Here is a 20,599-nt window from a genome sequence, read left to right as displayed (position 1 = left end):
GTATTTCTTTGACTTATACTGGGTGCTCCCTTGTGTCTGAACAAAGCTATACCTCTCTGAAGAGCTCTAATTAGAGCGAAACAGAGTGTCAGGGGTTTCTTTTACTCATTTCAGGTTGGCTTGGTTGGTAATTTACCGATTCAAAGCTGTAATACTGTGCCTGAAGTGGTAATTGGCTTTTGTCATTTTACAGCTCGGCAAGGACAGTACTGTGCTAGTCCTATGCTTAAAGACTTTGCTGTACAAATGGTAAAAGACTTTGTCCTTTTCTATCTCGGCGTGGATGGCACTGTGATAATCCCATGCTTAAAAACTTTGATAGAAAAACAGACATTTGAGGTGAGCAGATCTAGAGTGTCGCTGGTGTTGAGAGTGCTCCATATAGGAGCTGCTTTCCACCTAAACTTGAGAACTACCCAGAGTTCTCTGCTTTTCTTTTTTGCATAATTTATTCGTCACTCTATGCCTGAAAGGGTATTTCTTTGACTTATACGGGGTGCTCCCTTGTGTCTGGACAAAGCTGTACCTCTCTGAAGAGCTCTAATTAGAGTGAAACACAGTGTCGGGGGTTGCTTTTACTCATTTCAGGTTGGCTTGGTTGGTATTTTACTGATTTAAAGCTGTAATACTGTGCCTGAAGTGGTAATTGTCTTTTGTCATTTTACAGCTCGGCAAGGACAGTACTGTGCTAGTTCTATGCTTAAAGACTTTGCTGTACAAATGGCAAAAGATTTTGTCCTTTTCTATCTCGGCGTGGATGGCACTGTGATAATCCCATGCTTAAAAACTTTGATAGAAAAACAGACATTTGAGGTGAGCAGATCTAGAGTGTCGCTGGTGTTGAGAGTGCTCCATACAGGAGCTGCTTTCCACCTAAACTTGAGAACTACCCAGAGTTCTCTGCTTTTCTTTTTTGCATAATATATTCGTCACTCTATGCCTGAAAGGGTATTTCTTTGACTTATACTGGGTGCTCTCTTGTGTCTGGACAAAGCTATACCTCTCTGAAGAGCTCTAATTAGAGCGAAACACAGTGTCAGGGGTTGCTTTTACTCATTTCAGGTTGGCTTGGTTGGTATTTTACAGATTCAAAGCTGTAATACTGTGCCTGAAGTGGTAATTGTCTTTTGTCATTTTACAGCTCGGCAAGAACAGTACTGTGCTAGTCCTATGGTTAAAGACTTAGCTGTACAAATGGCAAAAGACTTTGTCCTTTTCTATCTCGACGTGGATGGCACTGTGCTAATCCCATGCTTAAAAACTTTGATAGAAAAACAGACATTTGAGGTGAGCAGATCTAGAGTGTCGCTGGTGATGAGAGTGCTCCATACAGGAGCTGCTTTCCACCTAAACTTGAGAACTACCCAGAGTTCTCTGCTTTTCTTTTTTGCATAATTTATACGTCACTCTATGCCTTAAAGGGTATTTCTTTGACTTATACTGGGTGCTCCCTTGTGTCTGAACAAAGCTATACCTCTCTGAAGAGCTCTAATTAGAGCGAAACACAGTGTCAGGGGTTTCTTTTACTCATTTCAGGTTGGCTTGGTTGGTATTTTACCGATTCAAAGCTGTAATACTGTGCCTGAAGTGGTAATTGGCTTTTGTCATTTTACAGCTCGGCAAGAACAGTACTGTGCTAGTCCTATGCTTAAAGACTTTGCTGTACAAATGGCAAAAGACTTTGTCCTTTTCAATCTCGGCGTGGATGGCACTGTGATAATCCCATGCTTAAAAACTTTGATAGAAAAACAGACATTTGAGGTGAGCAGATCTAGAGTGTCGCTGGTGTTGAGAGTGCTCCATACAGGAGCTGCTTTCTACCTAAACTTGAGAACTACCCAGAGTTCTCTGCTTTTCTTTTTTGCATAATTTATTCGTCACTCTATGCCTGAAAGGGTATTTCTTTGACTTATACAGGGTGCTCCCTTGTGTCTGGACAAAGCTATACCTCTCTGAAGAGCTCTCATTAGAGCGAATTACAGTGTCAGGGGTTGTTTTTACTCATTTCAGGTTGGCTTGGTTGGTATTTTACCGATTCAAAGCTGTAATACTGTGCCTGAAGTGGTAATTGGCTTTTGTCATTTTACAGCTCGGCAACGACAGTACTGTGCTAGTCCTATGCTTAAAGACTTTGCTGTACAAATGGCAAAAGACTTTGTCCTTTTCTATATCTGCGTGGATGGCACTGTGCTAATCCCATGCTTAAAAACTTTGATAGAAAAACAGACATTTGAGGTGAGCAGATCTAGAGTGTCGCTGGTGTTGAGAGTGCTCCATACAGGAGCTGCTTTCCACCTAAACTTGAGAACTACCCAGAGTTCTCTGCTTTTCTTTTTTGCATAATTTATTCGTCACTCTATGCCTGAAAGGGTATTTCTTTGACTTATACTGGGTGCTCTCTTGTGTCTGGACAAAGCTATACCTCTCTGAAGAGCTCTAATTAGAGCGAAACACAGTGTCAGGGGTTGCTTTTACTCATTTCATGTTGGCTTGGTTGGTATTTTACCGATTCTAAGCTGTAATACTGTGCCTTAAGTGGTAATTGGCTTTTGTCATTTTACAGCTCGGCAAGGACAGTACTGTGCTAGTCCTATTTTAAAGACTTTGCTGTACAAATGGCAAAATACTTTGTCCTTTTCTATCTCGGCGTGGATGGCACTGTGCTAATCCCATGCTTAAAAACTTTGATAGAAAAACAGACATTTGAGGTGAGCAGATCTAGAGTGTCGCTGGTGATGAGAGTGCTCCATATAGGAGCTGCTTTCCACCTAAACTTGAGAACTACCCAGAGTTCTCTGCTTTTCTTTTTTGCATAATTTATTCGTCACTCTATGCCTGAAAGGGTATTTCTTTGACTTATACTGGGTGCTCCCTTGTGTCTGGACAAAGCTATACCTCTCTGAAGAGCTCTCTTTAGAGCGAAACACAGTGTCAGGGGTTGCTTTTACTCATTTCAGGTTGGCTTGGTTGGTATTTTACAGATTCAAAGCTGTAATACTGTGCCTGAAGTGGTAATTGTCTTTCGTCATTTTACAGCTCGGCAAGAACAGTACTGTGCTAGTCCTATGGTTAAAGACTTAGCTGTACAAATGGCAAAAGACTTTGTCCTTTTCTATCTCGACGTGGATGGCACTGTGCTAATCCCATGCTTAAAAACTTTGATAGAAAAACAGACATTTGAGGTGAGCAGATCTAGAGTGTCGCTGGTGATGAGAGTGCTCCATACAGGAGCTGCTTTCCACCTAAACTTGAGAACTACCCAGAGTTCTCTGCTTTTCTTTTTTGCATAATTTATACGTCACTCTATGCCTTAAAGGGTATTTCTTTGACTTATACTGGGTGCTCCCTTGTGTCTGAACAAAGCTATACCTCTCTGAAGAGCTCTAATTAGAGCGAAACACAGTGTCAGGGGTTTCTTTTACTCATTTCAGGTTGGCTTGGTTGGTATTTTACCGATTCAAAGCTGTAATACTGTGCCTGAAGTGGTAATTGGCTTTTGTCATTTTACAGCTCGGCAAGAACAGTACTGTGCTAGTCCTATGCTTAAAGACTTTGCTGTACAAATGGCAAAAGACTTTGTCCTTTTCAATCTCGGCGTGGATGGCACTGTGATAATCCCATGCTTAAAAACTTTGATAGAAAAACAGACATTTGAGGTGAGCAGATCTAGAGTGTCGCTGGTGTTGAGAGTGCTCCATACAGGAGCTGCTTTCTACCTAAACTTGAGAACTACCCAGAGTTCTCTGCTTTTCTTTTTTGCATAATTTATTCGTCACTCTATGCCTGAAAGGGTATTTCTTTGACTTATACAGGGTGCTCCCTTGTGTCTGGACAAAGCTATACCTCTCTGAAGAGCTCTCATTAGAGCGAATTACAGTGTCAGGGGTTGCTTTTACTCATTTCAGGTTGGCTTGGTTGGTATTTTACCGATTCAAAGCTGTAATACTGTGCCTGAAGTGGTAATTGGCTTTTGTCATTTTACAGCTCGGCAACGACAGTACTGTGCTAGTCCTATGCTTAAAGACTTTGCTGTACAAATGGCAAAAGACTTTGTCCTTTTCTATATCTGCGTGGATGGCACTGTGCTAATCCCATGCTTAAAAACTTTGATAGAAAAACAGACATTTGAGGTGAGCAGATCTAGAGTGTCGCTGGTGTTGAGAGTGCTCCATACAGGAGCTGCTTTCCACCTAAACTTGAGAACTACCCAGAGTTCTCTGCTTTTCTTTTTTGCATAATTTATTCGTCACTCTATGCCTGAAAGGGTATTTCTTTGACTTATACTGGGTGCTCTCTTGTGTCTGGACAAAGCTATACCTCTCTGAAGAGCTCTAATTAGAGCGAAACACAGTGTCAGGGGTTGCTTTTACTCATTTCATGTTGGCTTGGTTGGTATTTTACCGATTCTAAGCTGTAATACTGTGCCTTAAGTGGTAATTGGCTTTTGTCATTTTACAGCTCGGCAAGGACAGTACTGTGCTAGTCCTATTTTAAAGACTTTGCTGTACAAATGGCAAAATACTTTGTTCTTTTCTATCTCGGCGTGGATGGCACTGTGCTAATCCCATGCTTAAAAACTTTGATAGAAAAACAGACATTTGAGGTGAGCAGATCTAGAGTGTCGCTGGTGATGAGAGTGCTCCATATAGGAGCTGCTTTCCACCTAAACTTGAGAACTACCCAGAGTTCTCTGCTTTTCTTTTTTGCATAATTTATTCGTCACTCTATGCCTTAAAGGGTATTTCTTTGACTTATACTGGGTGCGCCCTTGTGTCTGAACAAAGCTATACCTACCTGAAGAGCTCTAATTAGAGCGAAACACAGTGTCAGGGGTTTCTTTTACTCATTTCAGGTTGGCTTGGTTGGTATTTTACCGATTCAAAGCTGTAATACTGTGCCTGAAGTGGTAATTGGCTTTTGTCATTTTACAGCTCGGCAAGAACAGTACTGTGCTAGTCCTATGCTTAAAGACTTTGCTGTACAAATGGCAAAAGACTTTGTCCTTTTCTATCTCAGCGTGGATGGCACTGTGATAATCCCATGCTTAAAAACTTTGATAGAAAAACAGACATTTGAGGTGAGCAGATTTAGAGTGTTGCTGGTGTTGAGAGTGCTCCATACAGGAGCTGCTTTCCACCTAAACTTGAGAACTACCCAGAGTTCTCTGCTTTTCTTTTTTGCATAATTTATTCGTCACTCTATGCCTGAAAGGGTATTTCTTTGACTTATACTGGGTGCTCCCTTGTGTCTGGACAAAGCTATACCTCTCTGAAGAGCTCTCTTTAGAGCGAAACACAGTGTCAGGGGTTGCTTTTACTCATTTCAGGTTGGCTTGGTTGGTATTTTACCGATTCAAAGCTGTAATACTGTGCCTGAAGTGGTAATTGTCTTTTGTCATTTTACAGCTCGGCAAGGACAGTACTGTGCTAGTCCTATGGTTAAAGACTTAGCTGTACAAATGGCAAAAGACTTTGTCCTTTTCTATCTCGACGTGGATGGCACTGTGCTAATCCCATGCTTAAAAACTTTGATAGAAAAACAGACATTTGAGGTGAGCAGATCTAGAATGTCGCTGGTGATGAGAGTGCTCCATACAGGAGCTGCTTTCCACCTAAACTTGAGAACTACCCAGAGTTCTCTGCTTTTCTTTTTTGCATAATTTATACGTCACTCTATGCCTTAAAGGGTATTTCTTTGACTTATACTGGGTGCTCCCTTGTGTCTGAACAAAGCTATACCTCTCTGAAGAGCTCTAATTAGAGCGAAACACAGTGTCAGGGGTTTCTTTTACTCATTTCAGGTTGGCTTGGTTGGTATTTTACCGATTCAGAGCTGTAATACTGTGCCTGAAGTGGTAATTGGCTTTTGTCATTTTACAGCTCGGCAAGAACAGTACTGTGCTAGTCCTATGCTTAAAGACTTTGCTGTACAAATGGCAAAAGACTTTGTCCTTTTCAATCTCGGCGTGGATGGCACTGTGATAATCCCATGCTTAAAAACTTTGATAGAAAAACAGACATTTGAGGTGAGCAGATCTAGAGTGTCGCTGGTGTTGAGAGTGCTCCATACAGGAGCTGCTTTCCACCTAAACTTGAGAACTACCCAGAGTTCTCTGCTTTTGCTTTTTGCATAATTTATTCATCACTCTATGCCTGAAAGGGTATTTCTTTGACTTATACTGGGTGCTCCCTTGTGTCTGGACAAAGCTATACCTCTCTGAAGAGCTCTCATTAGAGCGAACCATAGTGTCAGGGGTTGCTTTTACTCATTTCAGGTTGGCTTGGTTGGTATTTTACTGATTCAAAGCTGTAATACTGTGCCTGAAGTGGTAATTGGCTTTTGTCATTTTACAGCTCGGCAAGGACAGTACTGTGCTAGTCCTATGCTTAAAGACTTTGCTGTACAAATGGCAAAAGACTTTGTCCTTTTCTATCTCGGCGTGGATGGCACTGTGATAATCCCATGCTTAAAAACTTTGATAGAAAAACAGACATTTGAGGTGAGCAGATCTAGAGTGTCGCTGGTGTTGAGAGTGCTCCATACAGGAGCTGCTTTCCACCTAAACTTGAGAACTACCCAGAGTTCTCTGCTTTTCTTTTTTGCATAATTTATTCGTCTCTCTATGCCTGAAAGGGTATTTCTTTGACTTATACTGGGTGCTCCCTTGAGTCTGGACAAAGCTATATCTCTCTGAAGAGCTCTAATTAGAGCGAAACACAGTGTCAGGGGTTGCTTTTACTCATTTCAGATTGGCTTGGTTGGTATTTTACCGATTCAAAGCTGAAATACTGTGCCTGAAATGGTAATTGGCTTTTGTCATTTTACAGCTCGGCAAAGACAGTACTGTGCAAGTCCTATGCTTAAAGACTTTGCGGTAAAATGTCAAAAGAGTTTGTCCTTTTCTATCTCGGCGTGGATGGCACTGTGCTAATCCCATGCTTAAAAACGTTGATAGAAAAACAGACATTTGAGGTGAGCAGATCTAGAGTGTCGCTGGTGTTGAGAGTGCTCCATACAGGAGCTGCTTTCCACCTAAACTTGAGAACTACCCATAGTTCTCTGCTTTTCTTTTTTGCATAATTTATACGTCACTCTATGCCTGAAAGGGTATTTCTTTGACTTATACTGGGTGCTCCCTTGTGTCTGGACAAAGCTATACCTCTCTGAAGAGCTCTCTTTAGAGCAAAACACAGTGTCAGGGGTTGCTTTTACTCATTTCAGGTTGGCTTGGTTGGTATTTTACCTATTCAAAGCTGTAATACTGTGCCTGAAGTGGTAATTGTCTTTTGTCATTTTACAGCTCGGCAAGGACAGTACTGTGCTAGTCCTATGGTTAAAGACTTAGCTGTACAAATGGCAAAAGACTTTGTCCTTTTCTATCTCGACGTGGATGGCACTGTGCTAATCCCATGCTTAAAAACTTTGATAGAAAAACAGACATTTGAGGTGAGCAGATCTAGAGTGTTGCTGGTGTTGAGAGTGCTCCATACAGGAGCTGCTTTCCACCTAAACTTGAGAACTACCCAGAGTTCTCTGCTTTTCTTTTTTGCATAATTTATTCGTCACTCTATGCCTGAAAGGGTATTTCTTTGACTTATACTGGGTGCTCCCTTGTGTCTGGACAAAGCTATACCTCTCTGAAGAGCTCTCTTTAGAGCGAAACACAGTGTCAGGGGTTGCTTTTACTCATTTCAGGTTGGCTTGGTTGGTATTTTACCGATTCAAAGCTGTAATACTGTGCCTGAAGTGGTAATTGTCTTTTGTCATTTTACAGCTCGGCAAGGACAGTACTGTGCTAGTCCTATGGTTAAAGACTTAGCTGTACAAATGGCAAAAGACTTTGTCCTTTTCTATCTCGACGTGGATGGCACTGTGCTAATCCCATGCTTAAAAACTTTGATAGAAAAACAGACATTTGAGGTGAGCAGATCTAGAATGTCGCTGGTGATGAGAGTGCTCCATACAGGAGCTGCTTTCCACCTAAACTTGAGAACTACCCAGAGTTCTCTGCTTTTCTTTTTTGCATAATTTATACGTCACTCTATGCCTTAAAGGGTATTTCTTTGACTTATACTGGGTGCTCCCTTGTGTCTGAACAAAGCTATACCTCTCTGAAGAGCTCTAATTAGAGCGAAACACAGTGTCAGGGGTTTCTTTTACTCATTTCAGGTTGGCTTGGTTGGTATTTTACCGATTCAGAGCTGTAATACTGTGCCTGAAGTGGTAATTGGCTTTTGTCATTTTACAGCTCGGCAAGAACAGTACTGTGCTAGTCCTATGCTTAAAGACTTTGCTGTACAAATGGCAAAAGACTTTGCCCTTTTCAATCTCGGCGTGGATGGCACTGTGATAATCCCATGCTTAAAAACTTTGATAGAAAAACAGACATTTGAGGTGAGCAGATCTAGAGTGTCGCTGGTGTTGAGAGTGCTCCATACAGGAGCTGCTTTCCACCTAAACTTGAGAACTACCCAGAGTTCTCTGCTTTTGCTTTTTGCATAATTTATTCATCACTCTATGCCTGAAAGGGTATTTCTTTGACTTATACTGGGTGCTCCCTTGTGTCTGGACAAAGCTATACCTCTCTGAAGAGCTCTCATTAGAGCGAACCATAGTGTCAGGGGTTGCTTTTACTCAATTCAGGTTGGCTTGGTTGGTATTTTACTGATTCAAAGCTGTAATACTGTGCCTGAAGTGGTAATTGGCTTTTGTCATTTTACAGCTCGGCAAGGACAGTACTGTGCTAGTCCTATGCTTAAAGACTTTGCTGTACAAATGGCAAAAGACTTTGTCCTTTTCTATCTCGGCGTGGATGGCACTGTGATAATCCCATGCTTAAAAACTTTGATAGAAAAACAGACATTTGAGGTGAGCAGATCTAGAGTGTCGCTGGTGTTGAGAGTGCTCCATACAGGAGCTGCTTTCCACCTAAACTTGAGAACTACCCAGAGTTCTCTGCTTTTCTTTTTTGCATAATTTATTCGTCTCTCTATGCCTGAAAGGGTATTTCTTTGACTTATACTGGGTGCTCCCTTGAGTCTGGACAAAGCTATATCTCTCTGAAGAGCTCTAATTAGAGCGAAACACAGTGTCAGGAGTTGCTTTTACTCATTTCAGATTGGCTTGGTTGCTATTTTACCGATTCAAAGCTGAAATACTGTGCCTGAAATGGTAATTGGCTTTTGTCATTTTACAGCTCGGCAAAGACAGTACTGTGCAAGTCCTATGCTTAAAGACTTTGCGGTAAAATGTCAAAAGAGTTTGTCCTTTTCTATCTCGGCGTGGATGGCACTGTGCTAATCCCATGCTTAAAAACGTTGATAGAAAAACAGACATTTGAGGTGAGCAGATCTAGAGTGTCGCTGGTGTTGAGAGTGCTCCATACAGGAGCTGCTTTCCACCTAAACTTGAGAACTACCCATAGTTCTCTGCTTTTCTTTTTTGCATAATTTATACGTCACTCTATGCCTGAAAGGGTATTTCTTTGACTTATACTGGGTGCTCCCTTGTGTCTGGACAAAGCTATACTTCTCTGAAGAGCTCTCTTTAGAGCAAAACACAGTGTCAGGGGTTGCTTTTACTCATTTCAGGTTGGCTTGGTTGGTATTTTACCGATTCAAAGCTGTAATACTGTGCCTGAAGTGGTAATTGTCTTTTGTCATTTTACAGCTCGGCAAGGACAGTACTGTGCTAGTCCTATGGTTAAAGACTTAGCTGTACAAATGGCAAAAGACTTTGTCCTTTTCTATCTCGACGTGGATGGCACTGTGCTAATCCCATGCTTAAAAACTTTGATAGAAAAACAGACATTTGAGGTGAGCAGATCTAGAATGTCGCTGGTGATGAGAGTGCTCCATACAGGAGCTGCTTTCCACCTAAACTTGAGAACTACCCAGAGTTCTCTGCTTTTCTTTTTTGCATAATTTATTCGTCACTCTATGCCTGAAAGGGTATTTCTTTGACTTATACGGGTTGCTCCCTTGTGTCTGGACAAAGCTGTACCTCTCTGAAGAGCTCTAATTAGAGTGAAACACAGTGTCGGGGGTTGCTTTTACTCATTTCAGGTTGGCTTGGTTGGTATTTTACTGATTTAAAGCTGTAATACTGTGCCTGAAGTGGTAATTGTCTTTTGTCATTTTACAGCTCGGCAAGGACAGTACTGTGCTAGTTCTATGCTTAAAGACTTTGCTGTACAAATGGCAAAAGATTTTGTCCTTTTCTATCTCGGCGTGGATGGCACTGTGATAATCCCATGCTTAAAAACTTTGATAGAAAAACAGACATTTGAGGTGAGCAGATCTAGAGTGTCGCTGGTGTTGAGAGTGCTCCATACAGGAGCTGCTTTCCACCTAAACTTGAGAACTACCCAGAGTTCTCTGCTTTTCTTTTTTGCATAATATATTCGTCACTCTATGCCTGAAAGGGTATTTCTTTGACTTATACTGGGTGCTCTCTTGTGTCTGGACAAAGCTATACCTCTCTGAAGAGCTCTAATTAGAGCGAAACACAGTGTCAGGGGTTGCTTTTACTCATTTCATGTTGGCTTGGTTGGTATTTTACCGAGTCTAAGTTGTAATACTGTGCCTTAAGTGGTAATTGGCTTTTGTCATTTTACAGCTCGGCAAGGACAGTACTGTGCTACTCCTATGCTTAAAGACTTTGCTGTACAAATGGCAAAATACTTTGTCCTTTTCTATCTCGGCGTGGATGGCACTGTGCTAATCCCATGCTTAAAAACTTTGATAGAAAAACAGACATTTGAGGTGAGCAGATCTAGAGTGTCGCTGGTGATGAGAGTGCTCCATACAGGAGCTGCTTTCCACCTAAACTTGAGAACTACCCAGAGTTCTCTGCTTTTCTTTTTTGCATAATTTATTCGTCACTCTATGCCTTAAAGGGTATTTCTTTGACTTATACTGGGTGCGCCCTTGTGTCTGAACAAAGCTATACCTCTCTGAAGAGCTCTAATTAGAGCGAAACACAGTGTCAGGGGTTTCTTTTACTCATTTCAGGTTGGCTTGGTTGGTATTTTACCGATTCAAAGCTGTAATACTGTGCCTGAAGTGGTAATTGGCTTTTGTCATTTTACAGCTCGGCAAGAACAGTACTGTGCTAGTCCTATGCTTAAAGACTTTGCTGTACAAATGGCAAAAGACTTTGTCCTTTTCTATCTCGGCGTGGATGGCACTGTGATAATCCCATGCTTAAAAACTTTGATAGAAAAACAGACATTTGAGGTGAGCAGATCTAGAATGTCGCTGGTGATGAGAGTGCTCCATACAGGAGCTGCTTTCCACCTAAACTTGAGAACTACCCAGAGTTCTCTGCTTTTTTTGTTGCATAATTTATTCATCACTCGATTCCTGAAAGGGTATTTCTTTGACTTATACTGGGTGCTCCCTTGTGTCTGGACAAAGCTATACCTCTCTGAAGAGCTCTAATTAGAGCGAAACACAGTGTCAGGGGTTGCTTTTACTCATTTCAGGTTGGCTTGGCTGGTATTTTACCGATTCAAAGCTGTAATACTATGCCTGAAGTGGTAATTGGCTTTTGTCATTTTACAGCTCGGCAAGGACAGTACTGTGCTAGTCCTATGCTTAAAGACTTTGCTGTACAAATGGCAAAAGACTTTGTCCTTTTCTATCTCGGCGTGGATGGCATTGTGCTAATCCCATGCTTAAAAACTTTGATAGAAAAACAGACATTTGAGGTGAGCAGATCCAGAGTGTCGCTGGTGATGAGAGTGCTCCATACAGGAGCTGCTTTCCACCTAAACTTGAGAACTACCCAGAGTTCTCTGCTTTTCTTTTTTGCATAATTTATTCGTCACTCTATTCCTGAAAGGGTATTTCTTTGACTTATATTGGGGGCGCCCTTGTGTCTGGACAAAGCTGTACCTCTCTGAAGAGCTCTAATTAGAGTGAAACACAGTGTCGGGGGTTGCTTTTACTCATTTCAGGTTGGCTTGGTTGGTATTTTACCGATTTAAAGCTGTAATACTGTGCCTGAAGTGGTATTTGGCTTTTGTCAATTTACAGCTCGGCAAGCACAGTACTGTGCTAGTTCTATGCTTAAAGACTTTGCTGTACAAATGGCAAAAGACTTTGTCCTTTTCTATCTCGGCGTGGATGGCACTGTGATAATCCCATGCTTAAAAACTTTGATAGAAAAACAGACATTTGAGGTGAGCAGATCTAGAGTGTCGCTGGTGTTGAGAGTGCTCCATACAGGAGCTGCTTTCCACCTAAACTTGAGAACTACCCAGAGTTCTCTGCTTTTCTTTTTTGCATAATATATTCGTCACTCTATGCCTGAAAGGGTATTTCTTTGACTTATACTGGGTGCTCTCTTTTGTCTGGACAAAGCTATACCTCTCTGAAGAGCTCTTATTAGAGCGAAACACAGTGTCAGGGGTTGCTTTTACTCATTTCATGTTGGCTTGGTTGGTATTTTACCGAGTCTAAGCTGTAATACTGTGCCTTAAGTGGTAATTGGCTTTTGTCATTTTACAGCTCGGCAAAGACAGTACTGTGCTAGTCCTATGCTTAAAGACTTTGCTGTACAAATGGCAAAATACTTTGTCCTTTTCTATCTCGGCGTGGATGGCACTGTGCTAATCCCATGCTTAAAAACTTTGATAGAAAAACAGACATTTGAGGTGAGCAGATCTAGAGTGTCGCTGGTGATGAGAGTGCTCCATACAGGAGCTGCTTTCCACCTAAACTTGAGAACTACCCAGAGTTCTCTGCTTTTCTTTTTTGCATAATTTATTCGTCACTCTATGCCTTAAAGGGTATTTCTTTGACTTATACTGGGTGCGCCCTTGTGTCTGAACAAAGCTATACCTCTCTGAAGAGCTCTAATTAGAGCGAAACACAGTGTCAGGGGTTTCTTTTACTCATTTCAGGTTGGCTTGGTTGGTATTTTACCGATTCAAAGCTGTAATACTGTGCCTGAAGTAGTAATTGGCTTTTGTCATTTTACAGCTCGGCAAGAACAGTACTGTGCTAGTCCTATGCTTAAAGACTTTGCTGTACAAATGGCAAAAGACTTTGTCCTTTTCTATCTCGGCGTGGATGGCACTGTGATAATCCCATGCTTAAAAACTTTGATAGAAAAACAGACATTTGAGGTGAGCAGATCTAGAGTGTCGCTGGTGTTGAGAGTGCTCCATACAGGAGCTGCTTTCCACCTAAACTTGAGAACTACCCAGAGTTCTCTGCTTTTCTTTTTTGCATAATTTATTCGTCACTCTATGCCTGAAAGGGTATTTCTTTGACTTATACTGGGTGCTCCCTTGTGTCTGGACAAAGCTATACCTCTCTGAAGAGCTCTCTTTAGAGCGAAACACAGTGTCAGGGGTTGCTTTTACTCATTTCAGGTTGGCTTGGTTGGTATTTTACAGATTCAAAGCTGTAATACTGTGCCTGAAGTGGTAATTGTCTTTTGTCATTTTACAGCTCGGCAAGAACAGTACTGTGCTAGTCCTATGGTTAAAGACTTAGCTGTACAAATGGCAAAAGACTTTGTCCTTTTCTATCTCGACGTGGATGGCACTGTGCTAATCCCATGCTTAAAAACTTTGATAGAAAAACAGACATTTGAGGTGAGCAGATCTAGAGTGTCGCTGGTGATGAGAGTGCTCCATACAGGAGCTGCTTTCCACCTAAACTTGAGAACTACCCAGAGTTCTCTGCTTTTCTTTTTTGCATAATTTATACGTCACTCTATGCCTTAAAGGGTATTTCTTTGACTTATACTGGGTGCTCCCTTGTGTCTGAACAAAGCTATACCTCTCTGAAGAGCTCTAATTAGAGCGAAACACAGTGTCAGGGGTTTCTTTTACTCATTTCAGGTTGGCTTGGTTGGTATTTTACCGATTCAAAGCTGTAATACTGTGCCTGAAGTGGTAATTGGCTTTTGTCATTTTACAGCTTGGCAAGAACAGTACTGTGCTAGTCCTATGCTTAAAGACTTTGCTGTACAAATGGCAAAAGACTTTGTCCTTTTCAATCTCGGCGTGGATGGCACTGTGATAATCCCATGCTTAAAAACTTTGATAGAAAAACAGACATTTGAGGTGAGCAGATCTAGAGTGTCGCTGGTGTTGAGAGTGCTCCATACAGGAGCTGCTTTCTACCTAAACTTGAGAACTACCCAGAGTTCTCTGCTTTTCTTTTTTGCATAATTTATTCGTCACTCTATGCCTGAAAGGGTATTTCTTTGACTTATACAGGGTGCTCCCTTGTGTCTGGACAAAGCTATACCTCTCTGAAGAGCTCTCATTAGAGCGAATTACAGTGTCAGGGGTTGCTTTTACTCATTTCAGGTTGGCTTGGTTGGTATTTTACCGATTCAAAGCTGTAATACTGTGCCTGAAGTGGTAATTGGCTTTTGTCATTTTACAGCTCGGCAACGACAGTACTGTGCTAGTCCTATGCTTAAAGACTTTGCTGTACAAATGGCAAAAGACTTTGTCCTTTTCTATATCTGCGTGGATGGCACTGTGCTAATCCCATGCTTAAAAACTTTGATAGAAAAACAGACATTTGAGGTGAGCAGATCTAGAGTGTCGCTGGTGTTGAGAGTGCTCCATACAGGAGCTGCTTTCCACCTAAACTTGAGAACTACCCAGAGTTCTCTGCTTTTCTTTTTTGCATAATTTATTCGTCACTCTATGCCTGAAAGGGTATTTCTTTGACTTATACTGGGTGCTCTCTTGTGTCTGGACAAAGCTATACCTCTCTGAAGAGCTCTAATTAGAGCGAAACACAGTGTCAGGGGTTGCTTTTACTCATTTCATGTTGGCTTGGTTGGTATTTTACCGATTCTAAGCTGTAATACTGTGCCTTAAGTGGTAATTGGCTTTTGTCATTTTACAGCTCGGCAAGGACAGTACTGTGCTAGTCCTATTTTAAAGACTTTGCTGTACAAATGGCAAAATACTTTGTCCTTTTCTATCTCGGCGTGGATGGCACTGTGCTAATCCCATGCTTAAAAACTTTGATAGAAAAACAGACATTTGAGGTGAGCAGATCTAGAGTGTCGCTGGTGATGAGAGTGCTCCATATAGGAGCTGCTTTCCACCTAAACTTGAGAACTACCCAGAGTTCTCTGCTTTTCTTTTTTGCATAATTTATTCGTCACTCTATGCCTTAAAGGGTATTTCTTTGACTTATACTGGGTGCGCCCTTGTGTCTGAACAAAGCTATACCTACCTGAAGAGCTCTAATTAGAGCGAAACACAGTGTCAGGGGTTTCTTTTACTCATTTCAGGTTGGCTTGGTTGGTATTTTACCGATTCAAAGCTGTAATACTGTGCCTGAAGTGGTAATTGGCTTTTGTCATTTTACAGCTCGGCAAGAACAGTACTGTGCTAGTCCTATGCTTAAAGACTTTGCTGTACAAATGGCAAAAGACTTTGTCCTTTTCTATCTCAGCGTGGATGGCACTGTGATAATCCCATGCTTAAAAACTTTGATAGAAAAACAGACATTTGAGGTGAGCAGATCTAGAGTGTTGCTGGTGTTGAGAGTGCTCCATACAGGAGCTGCTTTCCACCTAAACTTGAGAACTACCCAGAGTTCTCTGCTTTTCTTTTTTGCATAATTTATTCGTCACTCTATGCCTGAAAGGGTATTTCTTTGACTTATACTGGGTGCTCCCTTGTGTCTGGACAAAGCTATACCTCTCTGAAGAGCTCTCTTTAGAGCGAAACACAGTGTCAGGGGTTGCTTTTACTCATTTCAGGTTGGCTTGGTTGGTATTTTACCGATTCAAAGCTGTAATACTGTGCCTGAAGTGGTAATTGTCTTTTGTCATTTTACAGCTCGGCAAGGACAGTACTGTGCTAGTCCTATGGTTAAAGACTTAGCTGTACAAATGGCAAAAGACTTTGTCCTTTTCTATCTCGACGTGGATGGCACTGTGCTAATCCCATGCTTAAAAACTTTGATAGAAAAACAGACATTTGAGGTGAGCAGATCTAGAATGTCGCTGGTGATGAGAGTGCTCCATACAGGAGCTGCTTTCCACCTAAACTTGAGAACTACCCAGAGTTCTCTGCTTTTCTTTTTTGCATAATTTATACGTCACTCTATGCCTTAAAGGGTATTTCTTTGACTTATACTGGGTGCTCCCTTGTGTCTGAACAAAGCTATACCTCTCTGAAGAGCTCTAATTAGAGCGAAACACAGTGTCAGGGGTTTCTTTTACTCATTTCAGGTTGGCTTGGTTGGTATTTTACCGATTCAGAGCTGTAATACTGTGCCTGAAGTGGTAATTGGCTTTTGTCATTTTACAGCTCGGCAAGAACAGTACTGTGCTAGTCCTATGCTTAAAGACTTTGCTGTACAAATGGCAAAAGACTTTGTCCTTTTCAATCTCGGCGTGGATGGCACTGTGATAATCCCATGCTTAAAAACTTTGATAGAAAAACAGACATTTGAGGTGAGCAGATCTAGAGTGTCGCTGGTGTTGAGAGTGCTCCATACAGGAGCTGCTTTCCACCTAAACTTGAGAACTACCCAGAGTTCTCTGCTTTTGCTTTTTGCATAATTTATTCATCACTCTATGCCTGAAAGGGTATTTCTTTGACTTATACTGGGTGCTCCCTTGTGTCTGGACAAAGCTATACCTCTCTGAAGAGCTCTCATTAGAGCGAACCATAGTGTCAGGGGTTGCTTTTACTCATTTCAGGTTGGCTTGGTTGGTATTTTACTGATTCAAAGCTGTAATACTGTGCCTGAAGTGGTAATTGGCTTTTGTCATTTTACAGCTCGGCAAGGACAGTACTGTGCTAGTCCTATGCTTAAAGACTTTGCTGTACAAATGGCAAAAGACTTTGTCCTTTTCTATCTCGGCGTGGATGGCACTGTGATAATCCCATGCTTAAAAACTTTGATAGAAAAACAGACATTTGAGGTGAGCAGATCTAGAGTGTCGCTGGTGTTGAGAGTGCTCCATACAGGAGCTGCTTTCCACCTAAACTTGAGAACTACCCAGAGTTCTCTGCTTTTCTTTTTTGCATAATTTATTCGTCTCTCTATGCCTGAAAGGGTATTTCTTTGACTTATACTGGGTGCTCCCTTGAGTCTGGACAAAGCTATATCTCTCTGAAGAGCTCTAATTAGAGCGAAACACAGTGTCAGGGGTTGCTTTTACTCATTTCAGATTGGCTTGGTTGGTATTTTACCGATTCAAAGCTGAAATACTGTGCCTGAAATGGTAATTGGCTTTTGTCATTTTACAGCTCGGCAAAGACAGTACTGTGCAAGTCCTATGCTTAAAGACTTTGCGGTAAAATGTCAAAAGAGTTTGTCCTTTTCTATCTCGGCGTGGATGGCACTGTGCTAATCCCATGCTTAAAAACGTTGATAGAAAAACAGACATTTGAGGTGAGCAGATCTAGAGTGTCGCTGGTGTTGAGAGTGCTCCATACAGGAGCTGCTTTCCACCTAAACTTGAGAACTACCCATAGTTCTCTGCTTTTCTTTTTTGCATAATTTATACGTCACTCTATGCCTGAAAGGGTATTTCTTTGACTTATACTGGGTGCTCCCTTGTGTCTGGACAAAGCTATACCTCTCTGAAGAGCTCTCTTTAGAGCAAAACACAGTGTCAGGGGTTGCTTTTACTCATTTCAGGTTGGCTTGGTTGGTATTTTACCGATTCAAAGCTGTAATACTGTGCCTGAAGTGGTAATTGGCTTTTGTCATTTTACAGCTCGGCAACGACAGTACTGTGCTAGTCCTATGGTTAAAGACTTAGCTGTACAAATGGCAAAAGACTTCGTCCTTTTCTATCTCGACGTGGATGGCACTGTGCTAATCCCATGCTTAAAAACTTTGATAGAAAAACAGACATTTGAGGTGAGCAGATCTAGAGTGTTGCTGGTGTTGAGAGTGCTCCATACAGGAGCTGCTTTCCACCTAAACTTGAGAACTACCCAGAGTTCTCTGCTTTTCTTTTTTGCATAATTTATTCGTCACTCTATGCCTGAAAGGGTATTTCTTTGACTTATACTGGGTGCTCCCTTGTGTCTGGACAAAGCTATACCTCTCTGAAGAGCTCTCTTTAGAGCGAAACACAGTGTCAGGGGTTGCTTTTACTCATTTCAGGTTGGCTTGGTTGGTATTTTACCGATTCAAAGCTGTAATACTGTGCCTGAAGTGGTAATTGTCTTTTGTCATTTTACAGCTCGGCAAGAACAGTACTGTGCTAGTCCTATGGTTAAAGACTTAGCTGTACAAATGGCAAAAGACTTTGTCCTTTTCTATCTCGACGTGGATGGCACTGTGCTAATCCCATGCTTAAAAACTTTGATAGAAAAACAGACATTTGAGGTGAGCAGATCTAGAATGTCGCTGGTGATGAGAGTGCTCCATACAGGAGCTGCTTTCCACCTAAACTTGAGAACTACCCAGAGTTCTCTGCTTTTCTTTTTTGCATAATTTATACGTCACTCTATGCCTTAAAGGGTATTTCTTTGACTTATACTGGGTGCTCCCTTGTGTCTGAACAAAGCTATACCTCTCTGAAGAGCTCTAATTAGAGCGAAACACAGTGTCAGGGGTTTCTTTTACTCATTTCAGGTTGGCTTGGTTGGTATTTTACCGATTCAGAGCTGTAATACTGTGCCTGAAGTGGTAATTGGCTTTTGTCATTTTACAGCTCGGCAAGAACAGTACTGTGCTAGTCCTATGCTTAAAGACTTTGCTGTACAAATGGCAAAAGACTTTGTCCTTTTCAATCTCGGCGTGGATGGCACTGTGATAATCCCATGCTTAAAAACTTTGATAGAAAAACAGACATTTGAGGTGAGCAGATCTAGAGTGTCGCTGGTGTTGAGAGTGCTCCATACAGGAGCTGCTTTCCACCTAAACTTGAGAACTACCCAGAGTTCTCTGCTTTTGCTTTTTGCATAATTTATTCATCACTCTATGCCTGAAAGGGTATTTCTTTGACTTATACTGGGTGCTCCCTTGTGTCTGGACAAAGCTATACCTCTCTGAAGAGCTCTCATTAGAGCAAACCATAGTGTCAGGGTTGCTTTTACTCATTTCAGGTTGGCTTGGTTGGTATTTTACTGATTCAAAGCTGTAATACTGTGCCTGAAGTGGTAATTGGCTTTTGTCATTATACAGCTCGGCAAGGACAGTACTGTGCTAGTCCTATGCTTAAAGACTTTGCTGTACAAATGGCAAAAGACTTTGTCCTTTTCTATCTCGGCGTGGATGGCACTGTGATAATCCCATGCTTAAAAACTTTGATAGAAAAACAGACATTTGAGGTGAGCAGATCTAGAGTGTCGCTGGTGTTGAGAGTGCTCCATACAGGAGCTGCTTTCCACCTAAACTTGAGAACTACCCAGAGTTCTCTGCTTTTCTTTTTTGCATAATTTATTCGTCTCTCTATGCCTGAAAGGGTATTTCTTTGACTTATACTGGGTGCTCCCTTGAGTCTGGACAAAGCTATATCTCTCTGAAGAGCTCTAATTAGAGCGAAACAGTGTCAGGGGTTGCTTTTACTCATTTCAGATTGGCTTGGTTGGTATTTTACCGATTCAAAGCTGAAATACTGTGCCTGAAATGGTAATTGGCTTTTGTCATTTTACAGCTCGGCAAAGACAGTACTGTGCAAGTCCTATGCTTAAAGACTTTGCGGTAAAATGTCAAAAGAGTTTGTCCTTTTCTATCTCGGCGTGGATGGCACTGTGCTAATCCCATGCTTAAAAACGTTGATAGAAAAACAGACATTTGAGGTGAGCAGATCTAGAGTGTCGCTGGTGTTGAGAGTGCTCCATACAGGAGCTGCTTTCCACCTAAACTTGAGAACTACCCATAGTTCTCTGCTTTTCTTTTTTGCATAATTTATACGTCACTCTATGCCTGAAAGGGTATTTCTTTGACTTATACTGGGTGCTCCCTTGTGTCTGGACAAAGCTATACCTCTCTGAAGAGCTCTCTTTAGAGCAAAACACAGTGTCAGGGGTTGCTTTTACTCATTTCAGGTTGGCTTGGTTGGTATTTTACCGATTCAAAGCTGTAATACTGTGCCTGAAGTGGTAATTGTCTTTTGTCATTTTACAGCTCGGCAAGGACAGTACTGTGCTAGTCCTATGGTTAAAGACTTAGCTGTACAAATGGCAAAAGACTTTGTCCTTTTCTATCTCGACGTGGATGGCACTGTGCTAATCCCATGCTTAAACACTTTGATAGAAAAACAGACATTTGAGGTGAGCAGATCTAGAATGTCGCTGGTGATGAGAGTGCTCCATACAGGAGCTGCTTTCCACCTAAACTTGAGAACTACCCAGAGTACTCTGCTTTTTTTGTTGCATAATTTATTCATCACTCGATTCCTGAAAGGGTATTTCTTTGACTTATACTGGGTGCTCCCTTGTGTCTGGACAAAGCTATACCTCTCTGAAGAGCTCTAATTAGAGCGAAACACAGTGTCAGGGGTTGCTTTTACTCATTTTAGGTTGGCTTGGCTGGTATTTTACCGATTCAAAGCTGTAATACTATGCCTGAAGTGGTAATTGGCTTTTGTCATTTTACAGCTCGGCAAGGACAGTACTGTGCTAGTCCTATGCTTA

The sequence above is a fragment of the Triturus cristatus genome, chromosome 3_1 (assembly GCF_964204655.1).
Source record: "Triturus cristatus chromosome 3_1, aTriCri1.1, whole genome shotgun sequence".
Lineage (NCBI taxonomy): Eukaryota > Metazoa > Chordata > Amphibia > Caudata > Salamandridae > Triturus > Triturus cristatus.
Note: the sequence above shows the minus strand (reverse complement) of the source record.